We start from the raw sequence: 12,431 nt of genomic DNA, 5'->3' as shown, positions 1-12,431 counted from the left end.
CGAATTCAGTTCGGCAACAGAGAAAGGCAAAGGTTCTAACTTTTCAATGTGCAGCAATGAATATGTAGCATCTTTCATGGACATGAATTGCTGTTTCGCAGTCAAATTAAATGGAAGGAATAAAGATGAAGTATTCATGTAATCCCAAGGGACTTTCCCTGCCTTCAATGTTTGCAATGTCCATGCAAACTGCATAATAGATCGCAATGGGTTTTGACCATGATACAACACAGATAAATCATCCTGCACAATGTCTACCACAGATGAAACAATATTTTAATTATAAGTTATACATCCAATGGAGGTTTGGCTGCCTCCCCCTTGCATGCTTCACAAACAAGTGGTCTAGCTCCGGGGTTTCCAAATGCCCTGGCTGTAGCACGGATTTAGAGAATGAATGCCACATCCTTTTCTTCTGTCCCATGTACAGCAGAGCCCGGAAGCATTGGATTATACCTGTATGTAGGAACCTGGGTTTTCGTAAATATGCAGATGCACTTAGAGTCTTTAAATCTAATACAGCAGCTTACATTGTGTTTGCACTTTCTAAGTATCTCCATGCATTCTGGATAAAAAGGAGTTTTTTAATTCGAAACAGTGCCTAGACTAATCTGGGGTGTTAGCTGTAAAAAAATTTCTTTTTCTTTTTTAACTGATGATGCTCTTATTGTGTATTTTATTGTATTGTGTTTTAACTGCTACTTTTATGGCCGAAATAGGTCGAAATAAAGTATTATTGAATTGAAACAATATTATCTAAAGTATAGATTCGGGAAGACAGGGTGTTAATGCTATTATCTATAACAGCCAATACTTTTTCCATATTAGCCTGATCAATAGCATGTAATCTGGAAGCAGCTTCAATTTGGGACAACTTCCAAACTTCGTTATAAACAGCATACACCCATCGCTTGGGTCTGCCAACTGCAGGACTCCTAACAAAATCATTCAAATCTATTTTGTCATTTAATCGCGCTAAATGGAGTTTAACAGACGCTAAAGTGGAATGTTGCAGCCAAGACTGGCATAACTTTCCTACTGAGTAGGTAGTTACAGTGTGAGAGGATTCAAAACGGGGGTCCACACAAACCTGTGTATACCCCTGCGACAAATCCAGAAACCTATGTTGACAGGAGTCCGAACTCGTTTGCCACACCAACCACCCATTCGGATTCAATTTAGAAATATTGAAGGATGTGTTGGAAACCTGTGTCTGCAACATATCAAGGGATAGATCCGTATGATTACCCCAATTGGGATAAGCACCCAGATCCGGCATGGAGGGAGAATTTAATTTTTTAGACGTAGCCAATCCAAACAGGTTGTCTGAAAAACGGAGGAATTTAAAAATAACATATGATTTGGGATGAGACAGGCACGATGCAAAGCCTCTGTTCCCTGTACCTGCCATCGTTTGGTACCCCAAACCGATTTAAGATCGACTGTAGCTTTCCACAGATCATACCCGCCAATTGCCAACTCGTCCATAAAGGACTTGGAATACAATAATTTGGTGTGTGTCAGTCTAACTTTAGAAGCAGCCTCAGGCGCAACCTTAAAATAAAAGGACGCTGGATGGGCTACACTAAAATCAGAAAAATATGTGAACTTTTCCACTAGCGTGGTAGAGCTGCCCATCCTAGGGGCGGGGCAGTGTTCCCATTGTGTAAAATTTACAAAATTTCTAAACGTATTTGCCTTGTGCAGGAAATGTGTGCCATAATGTTGATAACAAAATTGTTCATCATAATTAGCAATATCTAAATACAAATCCTCAGCATCAAACGCAGCATAATATTTCAAATCAGAAAACAGTGCTTCTATGGCTTGAACATCCCAATCATCTGAGTGAATGTTCCGTTTAACGATATCACCCATAGAAACACGAAATACATTTGGCACATTAATCACTTCAGTGGGGCCATGAATTTGAAAGTTAACAGCATCCAAAGCGATCCCATCACGTACAGGCCAGGCAGTAATGTTCACAAAAGTCTGGTCCCTCTTCATTATGTGTGATGAGGAATGGGGGGCCAAAGTTCCATTAATTTGTCGAATTGTAGAACGTTCATTCAGGTAGTGTCCATTGATAAGTCTAAAAAACACCACCACAAAGCCAATGGACATAAACAAAAAAATACATATGAGCACCAGCCAAATGTAAGTCCAAGGGGGTATCAAAAAATGTCTCTTGAACCAAGCCACAAAAATTGAAACCTTGGACGGGGCAATGGAAGTCACTGAACTCGAATCAAAAGAGTCTTGTGAGAGGGCAACTGTAGTGGATTGCAAAACAGGCAAGGCAACATCCGCAGGATAAGCATACTCAATGTCTTCAAGCACGCCACCAGGTGTTTGTGGCAACAAGGGACCAGTAACGGCATTCATCTCGATGGCAACATCAGGCACTATGTCAGAAGCTCGGGCCACAACAGAATTTCTCAGCACTGAAGGGCACGAAACCGCCGGAGTCATACTAAGAAGAATCGGCCACTCGTTGTAGTTTGACATTGTCAATCCAAATGTACCTGTTATCCTTTCGACCAGGAAGAGGAGGTAAAATGACAGTTCTTGTACCCTGCACTCCAAGCACTGGAACCGGTGCACGATAAGAGGGGCCGAACTCTTTCTTGTTCTCCACCTTCTCACGGACCAGATCACCAACTCGGGGTAGCCAGCCGACTACTGGAATCTGAACCTCAGTTTCAGACGAGGAGGGTACGTGTTCCTTCGCTAGACTGTTCCTGGCTTCTTGTAGAGTCTGCAATACAGCACAGTGTTCATCTACGTCAAAGGGTGCGGCTGACGCCGCCATGTCTAGACCATCAAGGTCTGGAACAAACATTCGAACACCAAAGAGCATCATGTATGGGGTCCGCCCACCCAGAGACCTTCTAGGGAGATTATTAAGTGCACATTGCACGTCATACACGTGGGCAAGCCAGTTCCGGCCAGTACCCAAAACTCTGGCTGTCAAAGATTGCTTTAAGTCACGGTTCATTCGCTCCACTACACTATTGCCCTCAGGCCGGTATGGAGGCGAAAATTTGACCTGGACCCCCAAATTTCTCATGGCCTCTTTGTACGCCTTAGAGGCGAACGCCGGGCCCTGATCAGAATGAAAGGTACCACACGCAAAACTTCCAACAAAGACACGCAAATCCTTTATGACAGTGCGAGAATCAGCACTCCTTTGTGGCCTTACCCACAGAAAACGTGTGCACGAATCCACTGCAACCAAGATGTATTTGAAAGCAGTTTAAGAGGTAAAAGGACCGCAGTGATCTAAATAAAAACAACCCAATGGTTTACTAGATATGTACAACTGAGTCTGTGGTGGGCGCGCCGCAGAAGAAGGTTTAATCTGCTGGCAAATGTCACAATTAAGAACATAAGCCCTGGCCTGTTTGTACAAACCGCACCACCAGTAACGTTGTTGTAACAAAGATACAGTAGCCGCAACGCCGGCATGCGCTGACGCCATGCCCTCGTGGGCTGCTAATATCAAAGAAGGTCTGCAGTCCGCGTTGGGAATCAATCTGTCACCATTGTCATTAATCCTCACTAACGGGACTTTATCAGGACTTAAGCGATAATGGTAACGAGCAGGGAAACCTTTTAGTAGCTTTGTGCCCTGCTCTGTAGCAGCAATAGCTGCCAAGATGTCATCATCGATCTTACCTTTGGATCTTGTAACTGCTGCTACTAAGTATGTTGCCACTGCTGTTTTAGCTGCCTCGTCAGCTAAGCTGTTGCCGACAGCATGGACACCAACGCGTTGGTGCCCAAGAGTGTGAACTACATTCACGAGGGGCAGACGTTCTTTAAGATCTGCGACTCGAACCCAAAGCAATTTATGCTTAATCGTGCTACCTTTGGAATCATGGTAGTCATTCTGAGACCAGAAATGCAGATTGTCGTTGTAAGACTGAACACAATAGAAGGAGTCACTCACAATAAGTAGTGACTCGGGGATCAGCAAACTCCAGTGCAAGCACCAGAGCACGAAGCTCCGCCAACTGACCGGTACAATCACCCAATGACTGCTTATGCACGACATCAGACAGGAATTCACCATTTACGAAAGTACCAACTACAATTGCGCAAGCCGCTGAATAGGCGTGGTTAGATCCAGTTGCGGGTTGCGCAGACCCATCAGTGTATATGACACAATGGTAATCCTCGAGCGGGCGCAAGGTCAGAGGAGCCGGATGAACGAATTCATACTGCAAAAACTCCTGAGTCTGAAGTGCCGCGTCAAATATAAAAGTGACATCCGGCGAAGTCAAGGAAGTGGCCCATTGTATCCACCTTGGATGCAAAGCTTTAGAATTCGGTATACTCGCTTTCGTCACCGCCTCTAGAGCAGGATAGGGTGTAATCACCAACATGCGTTTCCCTTGCGACAGCGCTCGTTCTTTGAGAATCGCCATCTGGACTGCTGTCAGAGCTTTCTCGACAGCGGAAAAACGCAGTTCAGCCGAAGCGTACAAGTGAGATTTGTAAGCAATGGGGACGGTGTCGCCCTCATTGAACGGTAAGTATGTGAAACCCACTGCGCCGGGCACTATTCTTATGACCAGGTTAGTGTTATTATCACGTGTCAGTAAGTACTTAGAAGCAAGAAGATCAGCTTGCAATAGCTGCAATATAGCTGAATGCTCAGGCAGCCAACAGGATTTGGAAAAAGTAGGTTGTACCAAGGCGTAAAGCGGCTTGATACGCTGGAGGCATGCGTACTTTTCTAGAAAGTGCGGAGCCAATCCTCGACCTTCATTGTTGAGTTCGTACCCCAAGTATACACTGTATACTCTGCAATGTGCGACTTCGCAAAATTGAATTTGTAACCAAAGTCTGCAAACAAAACAATAATGCGATCAACGCGCCGAAGATGCGGGTCTAACTCGTCATCCGTGAGATAAATGTCATCCACGTACGAGTACCCATCCGGGTCTATACCCTCCAAGAGGGAGACCACGCGAGCGGCAAAGACTCCCGGGCTGCTCTTGTAGCCCATCGGTAATCGTTTGAATTGTTTTTGTTTGCCACCAGAGGTGAAAGCCGTCCACTCACTGCTAAGAGAGGACAGGTTATGGCTGTAAAAGCCATTGGAAATGTCAAGTGTGGTTTTTAAACCTTTTTCTCACGAGACTATCGACGAGAGCCAAACTGTGGGTGTTCTGTACTGCACAGTTGTGGGGTTGTGACTGGGGCGTAGTCCGCAACGGAATCTATCCCAGCCCACCTGAGTCCGATATAATGCAGGCGCTTGCACCTGAGCCCATCCCCCGGCATACTTATCAGCTAAGACCTTAGGCACTGTGTGCGCAAAGGACGGGAGGATTACTTCCTCCCCTCTAGGAGCAGCCAATACGAAAGCCGGGGGCCAATCTGCCTCCGCAACAGAATATCATAGGTAGTGGTCAGATTATCCCAAAAAACCCTTGAATTGTACGTTTTATGTCACCTTCAATGTGAAGGACTATATTATACAGTCTATCAGGGGGAGACACACGAGTGTCAGCAGTTTCAATATTCACGAACATATCAGATGCTGTGTGTAGGAGAGTAGGGTCTGCTATCCTATGGTCACCCCAAATTTTTGCTTTTTGCTTCACTGGTGTTTGACATATTGAGGCTGTGGGCCTGCTAAACAGACCCCCAGCCTGCTGTTCTCTCTAACTAAATTGACACTATGCACCCTAGGTGCATAACCAATTCGAAGTGGATCACCCTGTGAGCCCCTGTACCAGTGTACACTAGGTACCCAGGGCATTGGTGTATCTAAGGCCTGCCAAGGGCTGAAGCATGTATTATGCCACCCCAGGCTTGGCCTAACAAATTTGACACAACTGGCTGATCTCTCAGCTGGGGTAAGTTGGTGTAACCACCTCTTACTTAGGTGTAGTATACCTATACCTAACCTTAAATGGGACACATGTTAACCTATAAGTCACTCCTATGGCAGGCCTTGACAATCCTGAAGGCAGAGTGCTTGGTTCCATGTGAGATGGTGCTCTGGCATGAGCTGAGCCTGTCTTCAGTGGTCGAAACAACTTCCTTCTACCGTTTCCAGATATCGTCATACCATATACTCTTAAGTGCATTATGAACCTCGCGGTTAAATGCTATCTTTGGTTTGGCTTTATCAAAAAATGTCAAGTAAGGTGTCATACGAATTGGAATACTAACCCCTCGCCAATTCTGGCGACGGGGTTAGCATTCCACCCTTCTAGAGGAACACGACATGTACAGTACCTGAAATCCGGGTAAAATCAGACATAGCCTCAGCTCCACAAAATGGATGCTGCCACCACAGACACAAGTCTGCCCTCCTGCTGCTGGGAGTCCTTCCAGCTTGGGAGACGTGGACAAAGGGTTTCCTGCCAGGGGAGGTGCGAGCACCAGCCAAGACAGGATTTTGTGTATTGGTCAGGTAGGGCTTGAATGGAATCAGACATGCCTGAGGCTCACAAGGAGCCTCGGTGCATATGCCAGTTCAAACCGGTCCTGGGGCACACCAGCCCCTGACCTGGGGCGAGCTGGACAAAGGATTGGGGGTGTAACCACCCCCCTTCCTGGTCCCACCCTTAGGGAGGGACCTAGCAGGTAGTCCGGCCCCTAGAATCCGCTTAAAGGTAGGAGCTGTGTCCTAAGACTTCAGACATCCTGGAATCAACTTAACCACAAGAAGAAGACGGGAACTTTGACGCTCTGCTGCACAGAGGACTGAAGGAAATCTCCCCTATGGTCAGGGAGTGACCATCTTGCTAACGCAAGCACCAACCAGCTATTGAACGTCTGCTTTGCCGCCGCCTCCAGCCGGAGCCCGAGCCCAGAGCCCGACAAGACCTGGACCTCCAGACCTCTCACCGCCCGATCCACAGTCCCTGCAAAGAAGGAACCCGTGGAGGCACCGAGACACGTGGAGCCAGCCATCTTGGAAGACCGATGACAAGCTGCAAGCGCAACGACAGAGGCTCCCTCCAAGTTGTGCTTTGGGTCCTGAGAAGCCCAACACCCGAGCAGCATCTGCACCAAAGGTGAGCCCTCCAGCATCTCCACGATCTGCGTGGGGCCCCTCTGCACTTTGCATCTCGACGCACCTGCCCGGTCCCTGGCCCGTTGGCTAGCGGCCATTTTGGCAACCTAAATTGAAATCAACGATGCTGGTCTGGTTGCTCCAGACTGGCCCTAGCTGCTCTCCAAAAGAGCAGCCCCTCTGACCTTGCTGGTCAGAACCATCAGCTTTCTTGAACTTCCACGACTCCTGCCTTTGCCAAGGCTTGTTTGCTTCTTTCGAGTCGCCGACACCGTCGACAGCGAGAGCCTGCATGGGACAGCTCGTGACTCAACTCCTGGACGTCGTCGACCTTCAGGGACCACGTGGCTGCGGAGACAAGCTACACCTAACCACCTGTTTGCACCCGACATCGCCTGGTACCTACCTGGTGCCACGCCGGTCACTGGCTAGTGACTGTGAACACTGTCCCCTCTGCTTTCAGGTCTTCTACAACTCCGATCCACCCTTGGATCCAACGCAGCTCTTCTGGACCGACCGCCTGCAGCATCTTTGTCATCAGGCTCCATTGAATCGAGAGAAGAAACCCGACGCACTTCGAGACCTATGCACCCGCTTCCTGTGGGTGAGGTAAAGCTGGCACTCCGGTGCCCAAGTGTAGAGAAACATCTCTAGTGTCTGTGTTTTGAATCTTGAGATCGTAGTCCATCCAGAAGACCCTTTCTGCAGTAACTTTTTAACTTTTACGCACCCATTGAAAACCTATGGGAGCACGCGTGTGACTTTCATCACTGCACACGCGACCCGTGGACCTCCTGGTCACTAACTGAAGTTAGCTCCTTGTAGGCCCAGCGCTTCTAGAGGCCCTAGGCCCTTTCCCTTTCCTGTTCGTGGTACTTATACCACTATTTTAGTATATGGTTTGAGTGGCCACCATGGCCCATCCATATAAAGTGCAACTTCTGTATATTATAACGTTGTCTTGTTTAACGATTTGTGTTCCTGTGCTCATAAAGAGTCTAGGGGATACTTTGAGAAATAAATACATATATATTTTGAATATATATCTGTGTGGTGTCCTTTCATTGGTATAAAGGGGGGTTACATTTGGTAAAACAGCCTGCTTAACACGCTTTAACGAGTTTAGCCTCAAAGACTGCTTAGCCTACGCTACCACTAGGGCAGCTAGTCCGAAAAGGTTGACTTACAACCACACAATAAGGATTGCTTGGCATGGTACAAGGTGGTCACTTTAACTAGTGAACATCATATACCAGGCCAACTTCTCACATTGGTGAGCAGCGATTGGATTTGAGCTTGCTGTGTTTTACCATTGTAATCTCTTGGTTACCAATTGAAAGATCACATAGGTACCTGTAGGTACATATAAAACAAGATAGATATACTTAAGTTCTACTGAACTTAGTTGTTGTAGAGCAAAGGGAGTAGCACACCCTGACTACAACTACTAGATAGGTTTAGTAGGAAAACCCAAGTGTAGGTAGATTGCAACACATCCACCCACACTTAAGAACAATGGCTGGGGCAGAGGGGTCCAATGTACCCATCTCTGTTGAGAGTGACCCCCAGAGGGCACCATCCATCTTTGCTACCCTAAACCAAAATGAGCTCAGGCAGTTGGCAAACATCAGGGGCCTTAAACAGCCCAAGAACCCTACCTCTGCTGAACTCAGAGAGCTTTTACAAGCTGATGAAGATCAGAAAGCTCTCAAGAAAGCCTCCCAGTTAGACCCCTTAGGGACAGGAACAGGAGGCCCTTCTTCTGAAGATGCCACTGAAGTACCCCTTTCCCAGAGTCTCCCCTTAGTTGAGAATCTGACTACAGATGATGAGAATCAGCATAGGGACAGGGATGACAAAGGGGGTGAATCTGACAGTAGTAGCAGTCCAGATGGGAGAGATAGCCCAGTGCCAGGTGCCAGACCTGGCTCAGCTAACTTAAGGCTACTGGGGACAGATAATGGGTTCACCCCATTGGATCTCCCTAGTGGACTTAACCAGGGGCTTGGGAGGCAAAGGAATCCCTCAGGTGAATCTAATGCTTCTCATACCTCTAGAGGCTCTCAAGGTCACTCCAGGAGAAGGATGACCACCCCTCAGAGGAGGGAGCATGAGGCCAGAATGAAGGAAGCTCAGCTGAGAATCAGGAGACAGGAGCTAGAAGTAGCTCTGATGGAAGAGAAACTGAGTAAGGCTAGGCAACCTAGAGAGAGTGGGTCTATACCCACTGGTGGCAGCATTGTCCCTAAGGACAAAGATAGGGTCTTTGATAATAGGAACCTGTCCAAGGTTGTGCCCCCCTACAAAAGTGGGGATGACATCCACAAATGGATGACTGCTCTTGAGAGAGCCTGCAAAGTGCAGCAGGTTCCTGAAGACCAGTGGGCAGCAATCTTATGGCTCTCCTTTGAAGGAAGAGGCAGAGATAGACTCCTCACTGTTAGGGAGGAGGATGTCAGAAATTACAGAGCCCTGAAGAGTGTCCTAGTTGATGGGTTAGGCTTAACCACTGAACAGTACAGGTTAATGTTCAGAGACACCCAGAAGACACAGACTCAGGACTGGTCTGAATACATTGAATGTGCCACTAAGGCTTTGGAGGGTTGGTTGCTGGGAAGTAAGGTATCTGATTATACAGGATTGTACAATTTGATGATGAGAGAACAGATTTTAAATAACTGTCAGAACCAGCAACTGCATCAACACTTGGTTGACGCAGATCTGACCTCTCCCCAAGAATTGGGAAAGAAGGCAGACAAATGGGTCAGAACCAGGGTTAAGCAAAAGAACCAGAACCAGGGCCAAGGGGGTGATCAGAAGAAAACAGACCAAAAGGGTGGAGATCTGAAATCTAAAGACCAGAAGTCTTCAACAGGGCCCCAAACTAGTAGTAACGAGGGTGGGTCCCAGCCTAAAGGGAAGAAGAAAGAAGGTCCAAAGAAACCCTGGTGCAAATCTTGCAAGAATACAACTCACTGTACTAGTGATTGTAAAAAGGGTGGAGCCCCCAACACTGTTGCCCCTAAGGCACCTGCTCCCAGTACTACTGTTAGCAGTGTTGGTCCCCAGACAAAGGGTGTAGTGGCAATCACTATGGGAACTGAAGGAGATTCTGACTTAGACAGAACCCTGACACAGGCAGTCTTGATCTGTGATGGGGACATGGATTTGTCCCTGACTGTGAGCCCCAGTAACCTGGGCAAGTACAGACAGACTCCTTTAATAAATGAAAAAATTGGCTCAAGCCTACAGGGACACATGTGCCAGTGTCACCATGGTGACACCAGGCTTTGTGGACCCTGGACAGTACATACCAGGTGAGAATTACCTGGTGACCAATGCCAGCAATGCCACTACTTCACATAGTGTGGCAGTTGTTAACTTCTCATGGGGAGGGGTAACTGGCCTCAAAAGGGTTGTGGTTAGTGCAGACCTCCCAGTAGAATGTTTGTTGGGCAATGACCTAGAGAGTTCTCTATGGTCAGAAGTGGAGTACAGGACACATGGAGAGATGTTAGGTATATCACCACATGTCCTTGCTGTGACCAGGTCACAGGCCAAAAAGTGCCTTACTGAACCACAGGTCTTGGATCCTGGAACAATGGACCAAGCACCTACCAAGAAGAAGAACAGGAGGGTTAAGGCTGTGCCTTCCCCCCTGCCTCCAAGTGATGATCAGCCTTCCCAGGAAGATGATCTAGAGGACCCTGAAGGAACTGTCCCTGAAGAGCTTGAACCTGATCAGGTTGAGTTTCTGGGGACAGGGGGACCTTCCAGGGCTGACTTGGGGCAGTTAACCTGTCCATCTCTTGAACCCCTCAGACAGCTGGCTGCTGCTGAGGCTGCTGGGAATGCTCAAGGTACCCATAAAGTGTATTGGGATGATGGGCTCCTTTATTCAGAGGCTAGAGACCCAAAACCTGGTGCAACCAGGAGGTTGGTTATACCTCTGCAATTTAGGGGCTTCCTTCTTACCTTGGCCCATGATATTCCTCTAGCAGGACACTTAGGCCAAAACAAGACTTGGGACAGGCTTGTCCCTCACTTTCACTGGCCTCACATGAATGAAGATACAAAGGAGTTTTGTCGCTCCTGTGTGACCTGCCAAGTCAGTGGCAAATCAGGTGGCACAACAAAGGCCCCCCTAATACCACTACCTGTGGTGGGGGTCCCCTTTGAAAGAGTGGGAATAGATATAGTGGGTCCCATGAATCCTCCCACTGCATCTGGGCACAGATTTATACTGGTGATAGTGGATCGTGCCACCAGGTATCCAGAGGCAATTCCCCTTAGGACCACTACAGCTCCTGTTGTGGCCAGGGCCCTGCTAGGAGTATTCTCCAGAGTGGGGTTTCCTAAGGAGGTGGTTTCTGACAGAGGTACCAACTTCATGTCAGGATACTTGACAGCTATGTGGAAGGAATGTGGTGTCAACTACAAGTTCACCACTCCTTATCACCCACAATGCAATGGGCTTGTTGAGAGATTCAACAAGACCCTAAAGGGTATGATCAAAGGATTACCTGAAAAGCTCAGGCGAAGATGGGACATCCTTCTACCCTGCCTTCTGTTTGCTTACAGAGAGGTCCCACAAAAAGGAGTTGGCTACAGCCCCTTTGAATTGTTGTTTGGGCACCCTGTGAGAGGCCCACTGTGTTTAGTGAAGGAAGGATGGGAGTTACCTCTCAAAAAGCCTAAACAAGACATAGTGGACTATGTACTTGGTCTCCGCTCCAGGATGGCTGAGTATATGGAGAAGGCATCCAAAAACCTTGAGGCAAGCCAGGCCTTACAAAAAGCTTGGCATGACCAAAAGGCTGTCTTGGTTGAGTTTCAGCCAGGACAGAAGGTATGGGTGTTGGAGCCAGTGGCCCCAGCAGCACTCCAAGACAAATGGTCTGGACCCCATACAATCCTGGAAAAGAAGGGAGAGGTCACCTACTTGGTGGACCTAGGAACTCCCAGGAGTCCCCACAGGGTACTCCATGTTAACAGGTTAAAAGCATATGTTGACAGGGCAGACATGGGCTTGCTCATGGCTACAGATGAGGGACAGGAGGAAGAGAGTGACCCTCTCCCAGACCTGTTGTCTCAGAACCCTGAAGATGGTACAGTTGAAGGAGTGACCCTTGGAGGCAACCTCACTGAGCATCAGCAGATTGAATGTAGACAGGTTCTACAATCATTTCAACACATGTTTTCCTTGATACCTAGTCAAACTGACTGGTGTACCCATGTGGTGGACACTGGTGACAGTCTGCCTGTGAAGAACAAACTTTACAGACAACCTGACCACGTCAGGGACTGTATAAAGGCTGAGGTACACAAAATGCTGGAATTGGGTGTCATTGAACCCTCAGAGAGCCCCTGGGCTAGCCCAGTGGTTCTG

Source organism: Triturus cristatus, chromosome 7, assembly GCF_964204655.1.
Source record: "Triturus cristatus chromosome 7, aTriCri1.1, whole genome shotgun sequence".
NCBI classification, from domain to species: domain Eukaryota; kingdom Metazoa; phylum Chordata; class Amphibia; order Caudata; family Salamandridae; genus Triturus; species Triturus cristatus.
The sequence above is the reverse complement of the archived record's forward strand: the minus strand, read 5'-3'. Positions refer to the sequence as shown.